Source organism: Bombina bombina, chromosome 5 (assembly GCF_027579735.1).
Source record: "Bombina bombina isolate aBomBom1 chromosome 5, aBomBom1.pri, whole genome shotgun sequence".
NCBI classification, from domain to species: Eukaryota; Metazoa; Chordata; class Amphibia; order Anura; family Bombinatoridae; genus Bombina; species Bombina bombina.
The window spans coordinates 77,717,393-77,742,872 of NC_069503.1; the positions used below are offsets into that span (position 1 = coordinate 77,717,393).

The 25,480-nt window shown below is 37.1% G+C and overlaps 1 protein-coding gene across 1 annotated transcript in view; it reads left to right on the forward strand.

Annotated features, from left to right (window-relative positions):
- The window catches only part of LOC128661328 (uncharacterized), a 246,266-nt gene that overhangs the window by 217,292 nt on the left and 3,494 nt on the right, over positions 1–25,480 (forward strand). The gene's annotated exons all lie outside the window — the stretch shown is intronic.

The window sequence follows — 25,480 nt, forward strand, 5'->3', positions numbered from 1 at the left end:
CTCTTTCTCAAAAAGTTTAAAACTCAGAGATATATGGAGAATCCAGCATCCAGACGAGAAAATGTTCACATGTGAATCTAAATCATATCACACACTCTCTAGAATAGATGTGTTCTTAGTGGTGGAAAGGCTATTACAATTAGAAATTAACGCAGATATAAAGAGCATAATTATATCAGACCATGCGATTGTTTCTTTGTCTGTCCAGCTGGGGAGTAAAAGGGAAAGTATATGCGGTAAATTCTTCTAAAACAGAATTTTTTTGGGAGGCTTGGAAGGCCTGCCTTAGAGGAGAAATAAAGGCCTATATTGTCAAAAGGAAAAGAAAATCAAGAGCAAGGGATTTACAATTAATAAATCAACTTAAAAATACATTCTCAAAATATATTGCTGATCCAAACAGAGATAATTGGGCGATTTACCAAAAGGCAAAAACAGAGAGGGAAATATTTTTAACCCTGCATCAGATACAAGAGGACTGTAAAAATAAAGCAATCTTCGGTACTTTTTCAGCAAAAACAGCTAGAATGTTATCAAATATATCTAAAAGTAGGAAGAAAAACAATTATATTGGGACAATTATATCTGAGGGTATTAAATATAATACCCCAAAAGATATAACTAGACAATTTCAACTATTCTTTAAAAAAATTTATTCCCCTGTAGAAGTTAATAAAGAGGTGAAAGAATGCTTTTGGAAAGATCTTAAAATATCAAAAATATCCTCCGACCAGTTAATGATAATTAATAAAGAGATTACGGTAGAAGAGACGCTAAAGGCAATTAAAGAGTCAGCCTTGGGGAAGGCACCCGGTCCTGACCAACTCCCAATTGAATTTTATAAAGTGCTCTCAGATTAAATAGCCTCTACAATGCGAAAAAAAATATTCCAAGAAGAAGTTCCAGCAAGTAGCGGGAGTGTGGATAAATAAAAGCAATATTTATTAGGACATGATAAAATCCAATACAAAAAGGCAGACTCCTGTCAAACGAAAGGGAGTGTCAAAAGTAAGTCTGACCGGTTTCAGCCAAACTGGCTGTAGTCATAGACATGTGAATAGCAGATGAGTATTACTGTTTTTGGCTTGGGGCACGTTGCATCTTAGTACTCAGGGTCGCTACCACTTTGTGGACCCAGTTATTTTGCATATCACTTTCCCAGACAATCGGAACCTGGTTTTCCCTAAACATCTGTTACACACCATACTTTAAGGACTATATATACCTGCTACAAAAGACTAATTTGCTTGCTATACGTTCCTCCTTTGCCTGTCTCTATACTAACAGCAATGAATAGCGTCTGAACGACTGGTGTGTATGAGAATCATATGCTCTGCATTCCCCCTGCTAGATTGCATATACTATGGAACTGTGGTTTGAATGATTCATCACGCCTATATGCATTTATAAGTGTCTACATATGCAGGATTTGGCTTTTCATGATATCTGCAGCCTGATATTGTTCATTTATTTAACACCATTATATGCTTCATTGCTCATGTTTATATTTTGCTACATTGTGCTGTGACTCTCGCAAATAATATTAATGCTCTTTATGTGGAATAAGAGAAGTGGCGATACCTACATTCAAAAGTTTAACACACTCTGCACCCACACCTGCTTTATCTTGCTGGCATCTTTTGTTTGTTCTCTGTTCTATTATTAGCCTCTACAATGACTAAACTGTTTAATAACTATTTTCTATACCAATGTGAACCCTCCAAAATCTTTTTCCGTTTCAAACATTACACTTATTCTCAAAAAAGACAAGGACCCAAATTCAATGGATTCATATAGACCGATCTAATTACTCAATAGCGACTACAAGATCTTAGCAAATATTTTTGCTTTGCGCCTTAAAAAGGTCGTAGGAGATATTATTCACCCAGATCAAACTGGGTTTATACCAGGTAGAACAGCCCAAAAAAATATAAGAAAAGCAATGACCTTAATCGATTACACTTTAGCATCGCATAGGACAGAGTCAGACACAAAGCAAGATTTTGCACTGTTAACAGTGGATGCAGAAAAGGCCTTTGACTCTGTCCTATGGGATCACTTACTTACAACTTTAAATAATTTTGGTTTCTCAGGCCATTTCTATAATTATATATCGCTATTATATCAGAACCCAATCTCATATCTAAGTATAAATAATATACTATCCCCATCTATAACTCTGTATAAAGGAACAAGACAGGGGTGTCCTCTGTCACCCCTACTATTTAATATAGCTATTGAACCCCTAGCAATAAAAAGTTGTGAAGAATTGGAGGGCATAAAAATAAAACAACATAAAGTTACACTATCCCTATATGCTGACGATATTTTATTTTATATAAGAAACTCAACAAGAAATATTCCCATTCTAGTAGATATCTTAGCGGAGTTTGGTAAATTTACTGGATATAAAATAAATCTTTCAAAATCTGAGATCCTCTGGGTAATCAAAAATAAGAATAGCTTCATAAAGAATCATTTTAAGTTAGCTGAAAATACTATTAAATATCTTGGATTAAAACTTTCCAGAAACCCAGAGGAATTGTATGATGTACACGAAAAAAGAGAGGGACTAAATAGCACTACTATCCGGTATTCTTAAGATGCTCTATAATAATTGAGGCAGGTGATTTACCTGACTATAATATTCGAGTTAGGTGCTGTGTACTGTTTTATTCTAAAAAAAGAAGGTTGATTCAATACTAGGATTGAAACGTGTACACGTGTTAGCACTCACATCTAAGAAAGTGTGGCTATGAATTTAGAACATATAGTTCCAAAGGAGGGACGGTCTATGCCGTAAGAGTTAAAATATAACCTTTATTAGGATTACTTTAAAAAGACTTCCACAAGACAAACACAAACATATATAAATAAAAACGCACAATGTTGAAAAGGATACTGTATGCAGGGTATAAGTGCTAAACGTAGTTGCATGCACTGGGAAATATCTCTAGACCTTATCTCTAGATTGAATATCTCTAGATTAAAGTATTCCTGGTCACAGGGATATTTCCTTATTAAAGCTGTTTAAGTGTATAATATAATGCTTGTAAATACAATTATATATGCTCTTTCCTCACTAGGGTACTTCTGTTATTCGTGGTCACAGGGATATGCTTAAAATAAGTTTATTCTGTGGTGTAGTACCTATAAATATAAATGTATGTGCTTCTTGGGCATGCACATTTTGGTTCATAACATAGGTGCTACCGATAGAATGATAGCTGTATTTCAAAGGCTGATAATATCCTTGATTCTAATGATCCAGTTTTATGGTCATTAAATTTCTCCTTTAGTTAATAGAGCAGGGTTTATAATTCAAATAAGGGTGTAAAATAATGGCCGTTATTGACTTTGGTCACACTCTGTTATAGAGTACACTCTCACTTCTTTATATCTTTTAAGTGCATTTATGCCATATAGTACTTATTTCAAGTTAGGTGATATAGGTATATTATTATTGATACCTGATGCTTGTTATTGTTGATACTTGTAAGTCGTTAATTTCTAGACATACAGTTGATGTCATGAGCTTATTATTACCTTAAATGTTAACAGTGAATTTAACTATGTTCTAAATAAAAATAAGGTAATAAATTAAATTGCATAACTAAATGGTATGCCCCAGTAGTATTGGATGTGAGAACTCCTGTGTATTAACATGTACGTATTGCTATTTCAGGGCTATATGCAATGTTCATGAATTGATACAAATGTTGCCATTTAAACGTAGCGGTTATGCGAGTCCACTCAGTGTGGATTTATACACAAGTTATTGGGTTATGTTTTTCTGAGGATATTTGACACAAATCCCCAGGTACTTTGTACCAACAGTATGGAGTAATTAAATGCTATTAATATCTCACGCTGTTATTATCCTATGCGCTGCTATTAACTTATAATTCTATGTAGCTAGCCTTTAATCTTATAGTATAATCATTCGTCTTCCATTCATGCTCAAATGCCCAAGAGCTGCACTAAAACAGCATCGATTAATTAAATCCTACTAGCACAGCTTGCTATTGTTGTGCGGCAAACTACAGTTAGCTTTTAGTTTGTATAGCTAGTTCAATAACTTCATTTGTGTGGCGGTCCACCTTACATTCATGCACTTGGCTCTTTGGCCGTTCTATATTGTATAGGTGTGATTTGGTCACTACGGCAGTTTCCTAATGAACTTTGCTATAAGATTTTCTATCAATTATAATACACATTACTTCCACCATTCATCCATATAACTTGGTTATTCACCATTCGCAATGCTATGGAGTGCAGAAAATAAACCTGGGCATACGTGGAGGAGATAAAGAAAAATCATTACTACAGTATGAAAGTAGATGGATCTACTTATTAAATTCAATCACACCCAATGGATTAAACGAGCATAACAACTATGTCTCATACTTATAAAGATATTTCATTGAGACCAGGAAGCAGAAAATTACTCCAATTGAGAACATAGCCAAAAAGCTAATCAAAATATGAGAATACCTAAGCAAGAGATTCTTAAAGGGAAAACTTAAGAATGAACTTTAGATGCACTGAATAATAACACAAAGTATTAAAATGACATCTAAAAATGTAGAGAATCCTAGAGCTGCACTTCAAATCTACATAACCTCACTAACCTATCACTTATGATATGCATTATGAGTGCATATCACACACCCTCTTTTTGCCCATTTCCCTCTGGGTAGATGTTAATAATAATAATTTAAATATTATTAGCATCACAAGTAAGAAGTTGATGCATTAATATATCAATAACCTCTTCACTCATTAACTCAGTATTACACTTGGAGTACATACACAAGCACTTTAAACTTAGGTTTCACTTTTTTCACCTTTTAATTTATTTTATTTGCTTTCACTTTCACAATGGAACGTTTATTCACAGTAATACATTTTTCACCATTTTCACAGGGTATCTCTACAAAATGGATAACAAAGTGTAATTAATAGTATATCATATATAAACAATAATTACAGTAATAAAATGTTAACTAATGAGAACTCGAAATCATTCTTGAGTAAAATCCTGACGGAATTGTCATGTATTATTTTTTATTATTTCGTATCATTTTTGAATAAAAATATTGTTTATCAGGAATCTAATGTCAAAATAACTTGCATAGTATTCTTCAACTACACGGCTTTAAATCAGAGCCTAAGAGTATGACATTTATACAGTGAGGATGGAATACCATGGATATTATTCATTATATACCAAATCACTAGCAACATACATATACATGTCACACTTCGTGGTTAAAATGAATATCTTAAGTATGATCAGACAAACAATTGAATTAATAAATGTGATACACTTTCTTTAATATAAAAGTAGTCGGCAAATCCTAGACAAATGAATAGAACAAGTATACAGGTCAGAATAACATTCTGACACCCTCAAAATTAGCCAACATCGATATTGACCCAATCAGTAAAAAGTTACAATTCGGTCACAATGTTAGAACCATTCTAACTGGTCCACAAAGAACAAAGAATCTGATAGGACGTTTTGTCATCACAAAGGGTTGGACCAGAGTCTATAAGAGACCACGCCAAACGCCGCGCCGTACCCTTTGAGAAAGCCACGCTGGTGGCGAAACATGTTAGGGCATTGATCTGTTGTTAGGCTTTAAGCCAAACTTTTAAATTGCCAGTGTTGAAATTAGGATATAGCATTTAGTCACATTATTAGAACCATAGCGTTATAATTGCGAATGGTGAATAACCAAGTTATATGGATGAATGGTGGAAGTAATGTGTATTATAATTGATAGAAAATCTTATAGCAAAGTTCATTAGGAAACTGCCGTAGTGACCAAATCACACCTATACAATATAGAACGGCCAAAGAGCCAAGTGCATGAATGTAAGGTGGGCGCCACACAAATGAAGTTATTGAACTAGCTATACAAACTAAAAGCTAACTGTAGTTTGCCGCACAACAATAGCAAGCTGTGCTAGTAGGATTTAATTAATCGATGCTGTTTTAGTGCAGCTCTTGGGCATTTGAGCATGAATGGAAGACGAATGATTATACTATAAGATTAAAGGCTAGCTACATAGAATTATAAGTTAATAGCAGTGCATTGGATAATAACAGCGTGAGATATTATTAGCATTTAATTACTCCATACTGTTGGTACAAAGTACCTGGGGATTTGTGTCAAATATCCTCAGAAAAACATAACCCAATAACTTGTGTATAAATCCACACTGAGTGGACTCGCATAACCGCTACGTTTAAATGGCAACATTTGTATCAATTCATGAACATTGCATATAGCCCTGAAATAGCAATACGTACATGTTAATACACAGGAGTTCTCACATCCAATACTACTGGGGCATACCATTTAGTTATGCAATTTAATTTATTACCTTATTTTTATTTAGAACATAGTTAAATTCACCGTTAACATTTAAGGTAATAATAAGCTCATGACATCAACTGTATGTCTAGAAATTAACGACTTACAAGTATCAACAATAACAAGCATCAGGTATCAATAATAATATACCTATATCACCTAACTTGAAATAAGTACTATATGGCATAAATGCACTTAAAAGATATAAAGAAGTGAGAGTGTACTCTATAACAGAGTGTGACCAAAGTCAATAACGGCCATTATTTTACACCCTTAATTTGAATTATAAACCCTGCTCTATTAACTAAAGGAGAAATTTAATGACCATAAAACTGGATCATTAGAATCAAGGATATTATCAGCCTTTGAAATACAGCTATCATTCTATCGGTAGCACCTATGTTATGAACCAAAATGTGCATGCCCAAGAAGCACATACATTTATATTTATAGGTACTACACCACAGAATAAACTTATTTTAAGCATATCCCTGTGACCACGAATAACAGAAGTACCCTAGTGAGGAAAGAGCATATATAATTGTATTTACAAGCATTATATTATACACTTAAACAGCTTTAATAAGGAAATATCCCTGTGACCAGGAATACTTTAATCTAGAGATATTCAATCTAGAGATAAGGTCTAGAGATATTTCCCAGTGCATGCAACTACGTTTAGCACTTATACCCTGCATACAGTATCCTTTTCAACATTGTGCGTTTTTATTTATATATGTTTGTGTTTGTCTTGTGGAAGTCTTTTTAAAGTAATCCTAATAAAGGTTATATTTTAACTCTTACGGCATAGACCGTCCCTCCTTTGGAACTACATGTTCTAAATTCATAGCCACACTTTCTTAGATGTGAGTGCTAACACGTGTACACGTTTCAATCCTAGTATTGAATCAACCTTCTTTTTTTAGAATTGTATGATGTAAATGATATCCCTATTTGGAAAAAATGTTTTGCTGAATTAGAGAAATGGAATAAACTGCCACTGTCTCTTTCGGCAAAGATAGCCCTAGTTAAAATGCAAATACTTCCGAAAATATTATTTGTTATACAGAATATCCCCGCCTTTCTACATAAGGTAGACATTCAAAAATGTAATCAAGCTGTTCTCGCTTTCTTTGGGCCTCAAAAAAAACATGCATCTCTTTACAAAGGTTAATGCACCCAAAAGATATGGGGGAATTTGCATTTCCGAATCTTATAAACTATAATTTGGCTTGCTTGGCCAGAATTGCGCTGGATTGGCTGACTAGAGCCAATTATGTTACAAACTGTGATATGGAAGAGACTATGATTGCCCCCTATGCTTTGAAAGCGATGTTACACATAGCTCGACCCAAAGACGCTCGACAATATTCTCTAAAATATACAATTTATAATGTAATTTTAGCCTGGTATAAAATATGCAATATGCTGGAAGTGAATAACCTCCTGTCTAAATATTTACCTATCAGAGGAAACTCAGATTTTGTGAGTGGATGTATATCATCTGCTTTTAAAAAATGGTCGGCAAATGATTTAAACTTCATGAATCAGTCGTGGACCCGGTTACCAAACACATTAAATCATTTGATTCTTTAGCTAGAGAATTTAATTTGGATAAAAGATCCTTCTTTGCCTACATACAAATTAAACATTTTATTATAAACAGAAACCTCTGGAAGGAGATGTTTGGACATTGGGTCCTCTGGATAATCAGCAGATTCTCTCTAGGTAACCACTCTATTTCGTATATCTATAGACTGTTAGCTCTCAAGGGGGCAAACTCTAAAGTAAATAACCTCTTCCTTTCTTGGAAGCGAGATATTCCTGGAATTGATTTGGATTCCTTTCAAAAGAGCTTTGATAGGGTAAAAAAATACTTAAGCAGTATGGCAATAAGAGAGTCCCATTTAAAACTTCTTAATAGAGCTTATTTGACACCTAGTAGAATGGGAAAATGGAAAGTGGAAACGGCTTGTTTCAGATGTAAATTCCCTGCAGCAGACTTATTTCATGTTTTCTATGCATGCCCAAAAGTTAATAAATTATGGAAACAATTAGATTTTTGGTTAAATAGATTCTTGCCAGCTAGGATATCCCTTGAGCCTTTACATATATTTTTTCTGTTTTATGAACAAATGCAGAATATGTCTCTGATCAATACTGTAATCTTAATAGTTAGACAGATGATATTAAGAGCTTGGAAGGATAAAAATGCTCCAAGCATAGCTTCGGTTATTCATAATATAGTCAATCAAATGGCTCTGGACCAGAACGACCCACTAATTTTTGAAGAAAACAAATTAAAAAATTATATGATAAAATGGGATAAAGTAATCCTAGGTCAGCCTAAAGAGGTTCAACTGCAGTTACTAGGGTACTTCCGTAAATCACCAGACTTTTTACAAATATAATTGTCAGATAAATAGCCCGAGTACTGGAGACGACACCTCTATTGAGGGCTTGGGAGAGGTGGAGCCCTGGAGGAGTAGAGAGAGACTATACTGTTCCTTTTTTTTTTTTTTTTCCTCTTTCTCTTTTTCTTGCTCCAATTTTGAGTAAAACTTTAAGATTAATAAAGATAACAGTGTGTATTTATTTGACCTAGAGCTTGATCTTGGGTTGAGAATATGAGATTTATTGTCAAGATTTTTTTTTTTTCTTTATTCTGTACATGTCGATATAGAGAAAGATATGTGAAGTGCAATATTGTTATACATATATGTACACTGTTATTATTGTGTCTTTTTTCTTAGTTTTTTTGTATTCTTTTCTTTTTTAAGAAAACAACAATAAAAATATATATAAAAAAAAATAAGAAAGCTAACTGGCATGCTCTTAGGACACTCTCTCTGTACGATACGTGGAGAATAACAAACCCAACTACAAAAGACTTCACTTTTTTCTCCCACCCGCAGCACTCATACTCCCGCATAGACTACCTCCTCTGTGACCAAAACACTCTCTCAGGGTTAATTGACTCTAGAATAAACCACACCGCATGGTCAGACCACAGCATGGTTTGCTCTACTTTCACATGGTCCTCCAAACCGCATCATCAGCAACACTGGAAACTAAATGATTCCATATTTTCAGACCCCCTCATATCCTTAGATATCACGGAAAACAACACTGAATTCTTTACCTTTAATGTCCCAGCCAACACCTCGGCTGTCAATAACTGGGAAGCTTACAAATGCTATGTAAGGGGTATAATAATGAGTCACACACATAGACTACGCAAAGCAAGGGCTACACAATATCTGTCTTTAACAGCAAGTTTTCAAAACAGTGAAAAAGCATTGAAACAAAACCCCCTTTCACCTCAACTTTTATTGCAGTCACAGCTGGATAGAGAGGCTCTTAACCAATATCTGGTCAAGAATGCTCATTTACGGGCTTTGACATCTAAATCTAAATTTTATATAGAAAATAATAAAATGGGTCGTTTGTTAGCCAGGTCGCTCAAAAATAAAAAGTATAAGGCCTTTATCCCTAGAATCCGGGACTATGCAGGTACAGTGCTCTCAAAAAACACAGAAATAGCCACCCAATTTGCGAAATATTACTCCGATTTATATAACCTCCCAGTTTCGAATCCAGATTCTAAGCTGGCCAGGATTAATAGATATCTATCGCAAGCCCAGCTCCCCTCTCTCACCGTGGAGGATAGTGAGACCCTTGACTTACCTTTCACACTCCAAGAACTCTTTATAGCAATTAAAAACCTCCCTCAGGGGAAGGCCCCAGGCCCAGATGGGTTCACTCCTAAATTCTACCACCTGTTCAAAGCACACTTAAGTCCCCACCTCTTAGAAATGTATAACTCAATTGACCAAAACTGCCCGTTCTCTCGACCTTTACTAGAAGCCACAATAACTGTTATTCCGAAGCCGGGAAAGGACGCGGAGCAAGTCACTAATTATCGCCCCATTTCTTTGATCAACGTAGATATTAAGCTGTTTGCTAAATTAATAGCCAATAGAATAAATAGCATTCTCCCGACCCTTATCCATACCGACCCGTTGGGCTTCGTCCCCGGCAGAGAGGCCAAAGATAATACCATCCGTGTCCTACAAGCTATATCAACTGCCAACTCCACTAAGACCCCTGTAATCCTTCTCTCTACAGACGCGGAAGGGGCCTTTGACAGGGTGGACTGGGACTTCCTCTGGGCCACCCTGTCAAAATTTGGCTTCTCTGAAATACTTATCTCCCGCATTAAAGCCCTATATAGTGACCCTACGGCCAGTATTAACGCAAACAGCACTTTGTCTCAGAAAATCCCAATCCGCAACGGTACAAGACAGGGGTGCCCCCTGTCCCCCTTATTATTTGCTCTGGCGGCCGAGGTGTTGGCCAACAGAGTCAGAGAGAATGTTCAGATAGAGGGTTTGCCCCTGGGCCAATCCCGGCAGAAATGTCTTCTTTATGCTGACGATATCATATTCACGTTGTGTTCTCCTTCTACCTCTCTTCCAGCGCTACTTGAAGAACTCGAGGAATATAAACTAGTATCCAACTTCTCAGTAAATATGGGGAAATCCAACCTAATGCCACTCCACTTGTCTACAACAGATACTAAATTCATAGAATCTAACACTACCTTCCAGATGGCGGACAAAATCCGCTACCTGGGGATAAACATCTCTCCTAGGTAGACGGATTTATTTGACCTCAACTATACCCCCCTCCAAAGAGAATCCCAGACCCTCCTGGAATCGTGGCACAGACAAGGCCACCTCTCTTGGATGGGCCGGGTTAATGCCCTCAAAATGAACCTACTCCCTAAATTTGTATACCTGTTCCAGGTCCTCCCTTTAGATATCCCCCCCTCGTACTTCACAAATCAACAAAAGCTATTTGACTCCTTTATCTGGGCACAGAAACGAACCAGAGTGAACAGAAATACCCTATATTTAGACAGGGAACACGGAGGCATGGGTGCACCAAACCTCACATCATATTTCAGGGCTGCTCATCTAGCTAGGATAGTAGCGTGGAAACACTCAAACCATGAGAAACCCTGGGTACAGCTAGAAACCTCCCTGATAGGCGGTCACAACCTGGGAGATATGTGTTGGACATTACCTAAGCATAGACCCCCAGAAGTATATGCAAACTACTATGTAGCAGCCACCCTGAAGGTGTGGGACAGAACCCTTGCTTCCGATAATACAATCTCGACCATACCTTCCCCCCTCACCCCAGTTCTTAACAACCCGCTTCTTTTACACCCACACTCCTTGCCAACCCCGATTGTTGCAAACGCCCTCTCCAATGTCCCAGCTCACATGGTACTCAACAAGGGACAAGTGCGTACACAATCGGAAATCTCTCAACTTCTAGGCCCCCCATTTCATCAGTGGTTCCCCTACCTGCAGTTGAGACATGCCATATTAAGCAGTCCAGTTGCTGGTGAGTTAACCAGGCCACTTAATCCCTTTGAAACATTGTGCACCACCCCCTCATTGAAGAGATCCCATATTTCAAAAATATACAAACTACTCAGGGGCTCTTACCCGACTAAACAACCCTCTTATATCTATAAATGGGAGAAGGAACTTGAGATGGTTCTCTCTGAAGAGCACTGGAACCACATTTTTGCTGAAACCAAAAAATCGTCCCCCTCACTAATGTTTGCGGAGATGAACTATAAACTGTTATCCAGATGGTACCTGACCCCTCACAGACTGCATAGTATATTCCCCAACTCCTCTCCCCTTTGTTGGAGACACTGTGGGGGAGTGGGTACCCTCTCACATATCTGGTGGTCATGCCCACTCCTACATACATATTGGAAAGATATCACCAAAGGTATAAATGACGCAATTGGCCTCGATCTCACACTTTCCCCGTGTATAGTGCTGCTACATCACACTCCCCCTATTCCCTGTATATATCGAAGACAACTATTCCGCTGTCTTCTTAACTGCGCCAAACGCCTAATACCCAGGTTCTGGAAAACCACACAGATCCCCTGTCACTCCATGTGGGTGAGAGAGGTTAACCACATCCTATCCCTAGAAAAAATACACTACACTTTTATAGGCAAACAGGACTTTATAGCGGATATTGTTTATATCTGGGAACAAAGGAAGAACTGATACTATACTGACTCCCAGACCTAACTTTACCAGATGGCTATGTGATATACATTACATCCCTTTGGGTCATAGTGGCTCTCTCGCTGTCTTTTGGATGGGCTGCTCACCTTGACTGCTCTTTGCTGCCAGCGATTCATAATGTGAAGTATTGATTACCAAACCTCATGTGGTTCCCCGTTGTTATTATTACTGTTACAACATACACTGATCTACTGTAACCTTGCTGTCACAATGCAATGTATATGTATGATAATATACTCTGTGTTTCTGTTTGTTTGAAAAATTCTAATAAAAAACAGTTGATTCAAAAAAAAAAAAAGATAAGATCTAAAGGTAATTTTTTAAAGCTTCTATTTGTTTTTGTTCTTAAATAAGGAACAGAAACCTAATTCTTCCCCAAGGAATATGTTTCCAATTGGAAGCTTTCTTCAAATTGGAATAAATCCAAGCCATTTAAGAGATCAAAGTCAGCCCCTAAGTCCGCATGAAGGTGTGGCTCTTATTCCAGATCAGCTGGTAGGGGGCAGATTAAGATTTTTCTAAGATGTTTGGATCAATTCGGTCCAAAATCATTGGATTCAGAATATTGTCTCTCAGGGGTACAGAATAGGATTCAGAGTAAGACCGCCTGTGAGTATTTTTTTTTCTCTCTCACACATTCCAGCAAACTTGGTAAAGGCTCAGGCTTTCCTGAAGTGTGTTTCATACCTGGAGTTATCTGGGGTAATCATGCCAGTTCTGTTTCAGGAACAGGGTCTGGCGTTTTATTCAAATCTATTCATTGTCCCAAAGAAAGTAATTTAATTCAGACCAGTTTTGGATCTAAAGATTTTGAATCGATATGTAAGAGTACCAACTTTCAAAATGGTGACTATAAGGTCTATTCTGCTTTTTGTTCAGGAAGGGCATTATATGCCCACAATAGACTTACAGGATGCTTATCTTCATATTCGGATTCATCTAGATCGCTTTCAATTTCTGAGATTCTCTGTTTTAGACAAGCATTACCAATTTGTTGCTCCTCCTTTTTGGCTTTGCAACAGCTCTAGGAATCTTTTCAAAGGTTATTGGTGTCCTACTCTTTGTTATCAGAGAGCAGGGTGTTGCGGTGTTTCCTTATTTGGACGATATCATGGTACTTGCTCAGTCTTTACTCACACGAGTCAACTTCTGTTGTTTTTTTCAAAGACATGGTTGGAGGATCAATTTACCAAAAAGTTCCTTAATTCCTCAGACAAGGGTCACCTTTTTAGGTTTCCAGATAGATTCAGTGTCCATGACTCTGTCTCTAACAGACAAGAGACAATTTAAATTGGTTTCAGCTTGTCGGAACCTTCAGTCTCTATTATTCCCTTCAGTAGCTATGTGCATGGAAGTTTTAGGTCTCATGACTGCAGCATCGGACATGATTCTCTTTGCTCGTCTTTATATGAGACCTCTCCAGCTTTGTATGCTGAATCAGAGATTATACAAGGATATCACAATTAATATCCTTAAATCCCAGAGTTTGACTATCTCTTACTTGGTGGTTAGATCACCCTCGTATTGTTCTAGGGGCCTCTTTGGCTCATCCAACCTGGACTGTGATCACAACAGATGCAAGTCTTTTCATGTTGGGGACCTGTGTTTGGGGATCTCTGACAGCACAAGGGGTTTGAAAATATCAAGAGGCGAGATTACCAATCAATATTTTGGAAACTCTGTGCGATTCTCAGGATTCTTCAGTTTTGGCCTCTGTTGAAGAGAGAATCGTTCATTTGTTTTCAGACAGACAATATCCCAACTGTGGCATATGTCAATAATCAGGGTGGGACTCACAGTCCTCAAGCTATGAAAGAGTATCTTGGATACTTGTTTGGGCGAAATCCAGCTCCTGTCTAATTTCTGCAGTTCATATCCCAGGTATAGACAATTGGGAAGCTGATTACCTCAGTCGCCAGACTTTACATCCGGGAGAATGGTCTCTCCACCCAGATGTGTTTCTTCAAATTGTTCAGATGTGGGGACTTCCAGTAATAGATCTGATGGCATCTCATCTAAACAAAAAACTTCCCGGGTACCTGTCCAGGGATCCTCAGGCGGAAGCAGTGGATGCATTGACACTTTCTTGGTGTTATCAGTCTGCTTATATTTTCCCGCCTCTAGTTCTTCTTCCAAGAGTGATCTCCAAAATCATCATGGAGCAATCGTTTGTGCTGCTGGAAGCTTCAGCATGGCCTCACAGGTTTTGGTATGCAGATCTTGTACGGATGTCCAGTTGCCAACCTTGGCCACTTCCATAAAGGCCAGACCTTCTATCTCAAGGTCTGTTTTTTCCATCAGGATCTCAAATCATTAAATTTGAAGGTATGGAAATTGAATGCTTAGTGCTTAGTCATAGAGGTTTCTCTGACTCAGGGATTAATACTATGTTGCAGGCTCGTAAATCTGTTTCTAGAAAGATTTATTATCGAGTTTGGGAGACTTACTGTTGATGGTGTTCTCTTGGCATTCTTTTAGAATTCTTAGAATGTTACAGTTTCTTCAGGATGGTTTGGATAAAGGTTTGTCTGCAAGTTCCTTGAAGGACAAATCTCTGCTCTTTCTGTTTTATTTCACAGAAAGAATGCTAGACTTCCTGATATTAATTGTTTTGTGCAGGCTTTGGTTCGTATCAAGCCTGTCATTAAATCAATCTCTCCTCCTTGGAGACTTAAATTACTTTTGAAGGCTTTACAGGCTCCTCTGTTTGAGCCTATGCATTCTTTGGTCATTAACTACTTTCTTGGAAAGTGTTGTTTCTTTTGGCCATCTCTTCTGCTAGAAGAGTTTCTGAATTATCCGCTCTCTCTTGTGAATCTCCTTTTCTGATTTTACATCAGGATAAGGCGGTTTTGTGGACTTCATTTAAATTCATACCTAAGGTTGTGAATTCTAACAACATTAATAGAGAAATTGTTGTCCTTGTGTCCTAATCCTAAGAATTCTTTGGAGAGATCCTTACATTCTTTGGATGTGGTAAGAGCTTTGAAATATTTAGTCTATTTGTTATATTTTTTGGTTCTAGGAAAGGTCAAAAGGCTTCTGCTGTTTCCTTGGCTTCGTGGTTAAGCTTTTGATTCATCAAGCTTATTTGGAATCAGGTCAAGCCCCGCCTCAGAGAATTACTGCTCATTCTACTAGATCAGTCTCCACTTCGTGTTTTTTTTTTTTAAGAATGAAGCTTCAGTTGATCAGATTTGCAAAGCAGCAACTTGGTCTTCTTTGCATACATTTTCTAAATTCTACCTTTTTGATGTATTTGCTTCTTCGGAAGCAGTTTTTGGTAGAAAAGTTCTTCAGGCAGCTGTTTCAGTTTGATTCTTCTGCTTATGTTTTAAGGTTTTCTTTTCATTTATGAGAATAAATTTATATCTTGGGTTGTGGATTAATTTTTCAGTGAAAAATGAATGTTTTTATTTTATGCCTCCCTCTCTAGTGACTCTTGCGTGGAGTTCCACATCTTCGGTATTGCTATCCCATACGTCAATAGATCATGGACTCTTTCCAATTACATGAAAGAAAACATAATTTATGTAAGAACATACCTGATAAATTCATTTCTTTCATATTGGCAAGAGTCCATGACGCCCACCCTTTTTGTGGTGGTTATGATATTTTGTATAAAGCACAATTATTTCCAAATTTCTTTGTTGATGCTTTTTACTCCTTTCTTTATCACCCCACTTCTTGGCTATTCATTAAACTGAATTGTGGGTGTGGTGAGGGGTGTATTTATAGGCATTTTGAGGTTTGGGAAACTTTGCCCCTCCTGGTAGGACTGTATATCCCATACATCACTAGCTCATGGACTCTTGCCAATATGAAAGAATTGAATTTATCAGGTAAGTTCTTACATAATTTATGTTTTTTGTTGGGTAGTGGTTTTCAGGCCTGGTGCCCTCAGAATGGGCCACCTATTGTACCCTCCCATTTTGGCATTCAGTGTCCTCTATAGCTTGGGTATTGTTTTCCCAAAAGTAATGAATGCAGCTGTGGACTCTTTCCATTTAGGAAGAAAGCATAAATTATGCTTACCTGAGTCCACAGCTCCCCACCCGTCTTTTTTATGTTGGGCGTCCTTATTTTTATTCTTCTGGCACCTTTCACCCTGATATTTCTTCTACTGTTCCTTGTTCTTCTGCAGAATGACTGGGGGTTGAGGGAAGTGGGAGGAGTATTTAAGCCTTTGGCTGGGGTGTCTTTGCCTCCTCCTGGTGTCCAGGCTCTTATTTCCCAAAAGTAATGAATGCAGCTATGGACTCTTTCCATCGGAAGAAAAGAAAATGATCAGGTAAGCATAATTTATGTTTTTACATAGGGATCCATATGAACACTTGTAGAAATATAGATAGTTCAAAATGAGGCTCCATTAAAGTCTATGGGGGAATAAGATCCTGCGTTTGTAACAATACAAAGTTTTTTTTCTGCATGAGAATGTGACTGTGAGAGAGCAAACAATTTACCTGTGATCTGTAATACATGTGCAATGGAAAAAAAAAAAAAAAAAAAAAGGTGAACGCAGACAAAGCACTCGCGGGAGCACAAATTTGCGTTCCTCTCATAATCTAACCCAAAGTGCATTTGTAACATATATTTTGATATATGTAATGCTGCTAAATTTCCTGAAATAAGTTTATGAAGAATTTTGGGATCACAACTGCAGTTAGCAATGTATTACTATTTGAGTGGTTATTTTAGTTCTGTCCCTTTAAGAAGGGTATGAGTTATTTGGTTACAGGAGAGGAATGTTGTCCTGTAGACTTCAGTAGATAATGATTTTAGTTACAATAAGCAGCAATATATTAAAGTCTTTATTAACATGGAAGTCCAGTATTAAGCTCTGCTGCAAACTTGAAAATGGAGGATTCACTTTGAGTGTAAACAGGAGTTCATGTACAGTCCTTTAGTTTGTATGCATTTACAGAATTAAACAGTCAACTGCTTAAGTAACAGAAGATATTGGTAAAACATTTACTCACAGATGTGTAGGTGTGGTTGTATGCACCAATCGTTTGTTAGCAGAACCGGAGCTTGTTTGAGGAAGGGAGCTGTGATCTTTGTCTGCTCTGACTGACTGTTGTGATGTCACGCTGGGGGTGTGAGCCTGTGCACCAATCGGATGCAGAGAAAATCGGCAGTGTATAGTAGTTGAGAGTACAAGCAAAAACTGTATTAAATAACAGTGTTTACTGCCAATATGCACAGGAGAAGGTATGGAGCTGAGTCCAGGATACCAGTTTATGTAAGTGAGTAGAATCCAGTTAATTTAGTAGAAAAAAAACAGGGAAGTTCAGTTAATTGGTCTGTTTGTCAATGATAAGTCCTTGCTTTAGGAAATAACTGCAGCAAGCAGTATTTGCAGAGTGTAAAGGTTCCTTTGATAAGATTGCTCCAAATAGGCTTTTCAGCAAGATTAAATCCTTGATAGTCCTTGGAACAAGGTGTCAGGCTTCTGAGTTCAGCACAATTAAGAATAATTGACAATGTGCAGTAGGAATTGTGGGAGTTTATAGAGCAGGTCTTAAAGGGACATAGCTCAACAAAATATATGTTAAAGGGACATAGCTCATCAAAATATATGTTACAGCATTGTACAGGTTTTTATTTGGCTTTAACCCTTTGAGTGCTAAGTAACTTCCCACCTGGGTGCTAAGCTGGATTTTTTTTCTTCAGATCCCCAAGACTTATACCGTTGGAAAGTTTAGGCTATTACCTTTCTAGTGGTGGATCTTGGGATGTCTGGGGGATCTTGGGGGGTCTCGGGCATCTAAGCAGCATGCCCCCATTTCCCTATCCAGTGGTTGACGAATATGTTCAAAAATTAGGAGCCAGTAAGAATATTTAGGAGCCAGGCATATTTTTAGGAGCCAGAAAGTTGGATTTGTATATAGATATATGGATAATAACCCAAAAAGTTAGGAGCCAGGGGTAAAATTCTAGGAGCCAGTGGCTCCCAGGCTCCTGGGTTTGTCGAGCCCTGTCCTATACTGTCCATTGTAATTTTTCAATCAAGTTGCACGGTGACGTCATCACATCATTGCACGTGACGTCACCGTGCAAAACGTGAAGCCGGAGTGGGAGTCGATGGGAGCCCACAGATTGCCCTCAAGGTGGGTGAGTGGTAGCGTTGGCTCTGAGCCATCATTAGCACTCAAAGGGTTAAAATTACCTTAGACTTTTTAAAAAGCCATCTCTTTCTCATTTCAGTAGAATTTTTTTGGGCTGTTTACGCAACATATTTTTAATATGAACGTTTTGTGCAGCTCAGTTCATTGGTTAATAAAACTCAATAGTTTTCTTATTTAAAAAAAAGTTTATAATTAAACTCAAATCACACAATTTAAATAAAGAAAAATATTAAATAGACAACTAAATAATCATTTATAATTGTGATTAAATGGAGGAATATAGATATTAAATATGACTGTAATAAAAATAGCATGAAATTATTAGCTGCACATGTTATAAATTAGCAGCATTGGGTAAGTGGCTGTATTTAGACACATTAAGGACTCAAATGACTTGGGGTACAATTTATTAATGTGCAGACATGATCCACTGTAGCATTTATCATTGCACAAGCATTTCACTTGATAGTCTTTGAACATATGAAAAAAACTATGAAACACTTTCTTATATAATTTTTTTGTTCACTGTTTGTGTTTAACTAGAGTAGGTTGTAATAAAGTTTTCTAATTAAAAAAACATCTGTTCTTGACTGGCGTAGCAGTGAAAGGTGCCCAGACTGAGATAAAATGTGTTACATGCAGATTCTATTTGATTTCAGTGCAAATCTATGTTTATTTTTATTAGGGAACTTAATCTGAAAATACTGAGTCTGGTAACATTTAGATGAGATCAGTGACTGTAAAAATATTTTTTATATATATTGGAGACCCATGTAAGGTGACGTTTTAGATGTAACATGTTGTGTGTTTTAAGACCTAGTAATATTTATACATTAAAAAATATAAAGCTGAATCTTTTAACCCTTTCATGACAGAATCATAATGTCTACATCGGAACAACAAATTGAAATCCTGCGATCGTGCACGCAGTTGTGAGATTTCAATTATGGGATCGGGTAAGGGGGGGGGGGTGTCCCTATGAAGTTAGGCAAGCCAGACCCTTATCACATCCAGAAAGCGCTGTTGGCTTCAGGACAGCCAAACGGCTATGACTATGATTCTGTCCTAACAGCGCTAAAGCCCAGCGCCGTTTTTGAACAGAATACAAGGCAATAACGGCGCTAAAAGGTTAATTTTAAATATATGTAGCTTTACAGTCATTTTAACATTTTAAATGTATTTTTTTTTTTTTTTTACTATTTTCTTATTTTTAAAAATAAAAAAAATAATAGATGAAGAAATTTATAACAAACACACAAAACTGCAGGTCTGTTACTTTAGAAATTAATGTAAAATATTGAATTTTAGGCTTTTCCAAAGTATGGATTTATCTTAAAAAAAAAAAAAGTTAGAGCAATATGGTTTGTGTACATGTATATAAGTATATATAATATGTATGGAAATAAATGTTATAAATCTGCTGCTGGCTTCTTTTAAATACAAAAAGATTAATTACAAAAACTCAGTTAGTTGCAGAGTACAGCAATTTATATGTGTAAAATAAAAAATAGAAGAAATATAATTTATGCTAGAAAGATTAGAAAAACAAACATTAGATTATACAGTTACGGCTAGATTTAGAGTTTTGTCGGTAACGACCCGCTTAGCTAACGCTGGCTTTTTAGCTCCCGCACCTTTTAAATACCGCTGGTATTTAGAGTTCACAGAAGGGCTGCGTTAGGCTCCAAAAAGGGAGCGTATAGCATATTTACCGTCATTGCAACTCTCAATACCAGCGGTGCTTACGGACGCGGCCAGCTTCAAAAACGTGCTTGTGCACGATTCCCCCATAGAAAACAATGGGGCATTTTGAGCTGAAAAAAAACCAAGCACCTGCAAAAAAGCAGCCGGATCATGGACCTCTTCAGCTCCCGCTTGGATGAAGACTTCAGCCGGATCATGGACCTCTTCAGCCCCCCGCTTGGGCTTGGATGAAGATTTCGGAGCCTCTTCTGGACCGATCGGTGAACCCGGTGTGGTGAAGACAAGGTAGGGAGATCTTCAGGGGCTTAGTGTTAGGTTTATTTAAGGGGGGTTTGGGTTAGATTAGGGGTATGTGGGTGGTGGGTTGTAATGTTGGGGGGGTATTGTTAATTTTTTTTTTTCAGGGCTGGTAAGGTAAAAGAGCTTTTCTATTTTAATTTTAGAATAGGGTAGGGCATTTTTTTATTTTGGGGGTCTTTGTTATTTTATTAGGGGCTTAGAGTAGGTGTAATTGTTGTAATATTTTTCTAATGTTTGTAAATATTTTTTTATTTTTTGTAACTTAGTTCTTTTTTATTTTTTGTACTTTAGTTAGTTTATTTAATTGTATTTATTTGTAGGTATTGTATGTAATTAATTTATTGATAGTGTAGTGTTAGGTTTAATTGTAGGTAATTGTAGGTATTTTATTTAATTAATTTATTGATAGTGTAGTGTTAGTTTTAATTGTAACTTAGGTTAGGATTTATTTTACAGGTAATTTTGTAATTATTTTAACTAGGTAACTATTAAATATTTATTAACTATTTAATAGCTATTGTACCTGGTTAAAATAAATACAGGGAGTGCAGAATTATTAGGCAAGTTGTATTTTTGAGGATTAATTTTATTATTGAACAACAACCATGTTCTCAATGAACCAAAAACTCATTAATATCAAAGCTGAATAGTTTTGGAAGTAGTTTTTAGTTTGTTTTTAGTTATAGCTATTTTAGGGGGATATCTGTGTGTGCAGGTGACTATTACTGTGCATAATTATTAGGCAACTTAACAAAAAACAAATATATACCCATTTCAATTATTTATTTTTACCAGTGAAACCAATATAACATCTCAACATTCACAAATATACATTTCTGACATTCAAAAACAAAACAAAAACAAATCAGTGACCAATATAGCCACCTTTCTTTGCAAGGACACTCAAAAGCCTGCCATCCATGGATTCTGTCAGTGTTTTGATCTGTTCACCATCAACATTGCGTGCAGCAGCAACCACAGCCTCCCAGACACTGTTCAGAGAGGTGTACTGTTTTCCCTCCTTGTAAATCTCACATTTGATGATGGACCAAAGGTTCTCAATGGGGTTCAGATCAGGTGAACAAGGAGGCCATGTCATTATATTTTCTTCTTTTATACCCTTTCTTGCCAGCCACGCTGTGGAGTACTTGGACGCGTGTGATGGAGCATTGTCCTGCATGAAAATCATGTTTTTCTTGAAGGATGCAGACTTCTTCCTGTACCACTGCTTGAAGAAGGTGTCTTCCAGAAACTGGCAGTAGGACTGGGAGTTGAGCTTGACTCCATCCTCAACCCGAAAAGGCACCACAAGCTCATCTTTGATGATACCAGCCCAAACCAGTACTCCACCTCCACCTTGCTGGCATCTGAGTCGGACTGGAGCTCTCTGCCCTTTACCAATCCAGCCACGGGCCCATCCATCTGGCCCACTCTCATTTCATCAGTCCATAAAACCTTAGAAAAATCAGTCTTGAGATATTTCTTGGCCCAGTCTTGATGTTTCAGCTTGTGTGTCTTGTTCAGTGGTGGTCGTCTTTCAGCCTTTCTTACCTTGGCCATGTCTCTGAGTATTGCACACCTTGTGCTTTTGGGCACTCCAGTGATGTTGCAGCTCTGAAATATGGCCAAACTGGTGGCAAGTGGCATCTTGGCAGCTGCACGCTTGACTTTTCTCAGTTCATGGGCAGTTATTTTGCGCCTTGGTTTTTCCACACGCTTCTTGCGGCCCTGTTGACTATTTTGAATGAAACTCTTGATTGTTCGATGATCACGCTTCAGAAGCTTTGCAATTTTAAGAGTGCTGCATCCCTCTGCAAGATATCTCACTATTTTTGACTTTTCTGAGCCTGTCAAGTCCTTCTTTTGACCCATTTTGCCAAAGGAAAGGAAGTTGCCTAATAATTATGCACACCTGATATAGGGTGTTGATGTCATTAGACCACACCCCTTCTCATTACAGAGATGCACATCACCTAATATGCTTAATTGGTAGTAGGCTTTCGAGCCTATACAGCTTGGAGTAAGACAACATGCATAAAGAGGATGATGTGGTCAAAATACTCATTTGCCTAATAATTCTGCACTCCCTGTACAAAGTTGCCTGTAAAATAAATATTAATCCTAAAATAGCTACAATATAATTATAATTTATATTGTAGCTATATTAGGGTTTATTTTACAGGTAAGTATTTAGCTTTAAATAGGAATAATTTATTTAATAAGAGTTAATTTATTTTGTTAGATTTAAATTATATTTAATTTAGGGGGGTGTTAGGGTTAAGGTTAGACTTAGCTTTAGGGGTTAATAAATGTATTAGAGTAGCGGTGAGGTCCGGTCGGCAGATTAGGGGTTAATACTTGAAGTTAGGTGTCGGCGATGTTAGTGAGGGCAGATTAGGAGTTAATACTATTTATTATAGGGATATTGAGGCGGGAGTGAGGCGGATTAGGAGTTAATACATTTATTATAGTAGCGGTGAGGTCCAGTCGGCAGATTAGGGGTTAATAATTGTAGGTAGGTGGAGGCGACGTTGGGGGCGGCAGATTAGGGGTTAATAAATATAATATAGGGGTCGGCGGTGTTAGTGGCAGCAGATTAGAGGTTCATAGGGATAACGTAGGTGGAGGCGGTGTATGGAGCGGCAGATTAGGGGTTAAAAAAATTTAATAGAGTGGCGGCGATGTGGGGGGACCTCGGTTTAGGGTAGTTTATGGGTAGTTAGTGTACGTTAAAGCACAGTAGTTAAGAGCTTTATGAACCGGCGTTAGCCCAGAAAGCTCTTAACTCCTGACTTTTTTCTGCGGCTGGAGTTTTGTCGTTAGATTTCTAACGCTCACTTCAGCCAAGACTCTAAATACCGGCATTAGAAAGATCCCATTGAAAAGATAGGATACGCAAATGGCGTAGGGGGATCTGCGGTATGGAAAAGTTGCGGCTGCAAAGTGAGCGTTAGACCCTTACCTGACTGACTCTAAATACCAGCGGGAGCCCAAAACCAGCCTTAGGAGCCTCTAACGCTGGTTTTGACGGCTAACGCCAAACTCTAAATCTAGCCGTTAGTGAACAAATAATAAAAGGGTTAAATTATTAGTATTGAAATACTCAGCATTGTATCTCACATGTATCTAATAACAGGTTAATATTGTAAATCTGTTTGCAACTAAATATTAAAATAACAATTTCCTTCAATTAAAACATAATATAATGCTGTATCCTGAGATTTTTTTAGGACACAACAGAACAATCTCTCACATTTAAATAAACAGTTTGTTACCTCCTCACTTATCCATATGATAATCACAACCTGAGGGGGAGGCAGGGACTCTGTATTCATGTGACACCAGAGGGGACAATAGACATCTATATGAGAACAAAAGGCCAGGTGTGACCCTCTCACTGTCTCCCAACTGACAAGTTGTACTCATGTGAGTCACACAGAGAAAGGTGACACTCCCACATTAGTATAAATATCTGTGTAACACTTAGTGATATCACAGGAGGAACCAGAGAGACTTCATACTTACAGAGCTTCTGCTAAACGGTAATATGCAAACCCTGACATAAATCTTTATTATCAGCCTCACACTGTTGTGTTTTATATAATGATGAGAAAATAGTGTTCTGTATTTTGTTATAAAGATAAAATATTTCACTTCATATAAAAAGAACCTCAACTGTATTGATTTAATTTGTTTTCTGTATTTTTCATGCTGTGTTAATGAATTTAACATTAAGTTCTTTCATTTAAAAAGCCCAATTTAATACATAATGATTTACAGCAGTTTGTAGCAGAATCAAACCATATTTTCAAGCTTGAGGAGGTTTGTCCAATAATACACTTGTGGGGACTGTTCCTGTTATCCAATGAGCAACAGATTCTTAAGTATCAGCCAATTAGAATCCTGTATTTCCCTATAGGTTTATAATTAACTGTAGAGCCCAGATAAACCATTTTCATTTAATATTAGTCTGAAGCTGCTATTTGCTCCAGTAATAAATAGCACTTATGGCCCTGTTGTATCAGTCTCATCACATATACTGATCTAATCATAAATATCTTGTGATCTGCATATTATTTTATTTCTAATGAGGTTATTTTATAATACATTTCTTATTTCTATTAGCTGCACCTGTTTATCATCAGAACGTTTATCCCACTGATCTGTGACTGATTCTTGTTGTTAGTAAAGACCTTAGTAAGTGTATTCTGCACCTTCAGCTGCTGCTGTTTATGTCACATGATCACAGACTTAAAGGGACAGTGTCCTGTACATTTGGTTTCCCTTAAAATATCAAGAAACCCCAAATGTTTTTGATCATTTAAATAGAACATATAATTTTAAACAACTTTCCAACTGACTTCTATTATGATAGTTGCTTCATTCTCTAGATATCCTTTACTGAAGCAGCAACAATGCACTACTGGGAGCTAGCTGAGCACATAAGGTGAGCCAATGACAAGAGGCTTGTATGTGCCACTAATCAGCAGCTAGCGCACCATAGTGCATTATAAGCTTTGTCACAAAGGTCCCCAAGGGAATAAAGAAGATTTGATAATAGAAGGAAATTGGAAAGTTGTTTAAATTTGAATAATAATAGTGTAATTGAGACTTTGCTGTCCCTTTAATGTGTTTCTAATGACTTGTTTTACCGGTGTATAAAATAGTATAAAGTGTATGGGAAATTTCACCTTTAGCTTTAGTTTTTATGTAAAATAACTGTTTGCTGTTTGTAATTTATTTTCATTATTAAATTGTACACAGCCTTTAAATGACCTGAGGTTCCGGCTCCTACTTAGCATATGCAGGAGATCACATTATATAAAAATATGAGTCTGTT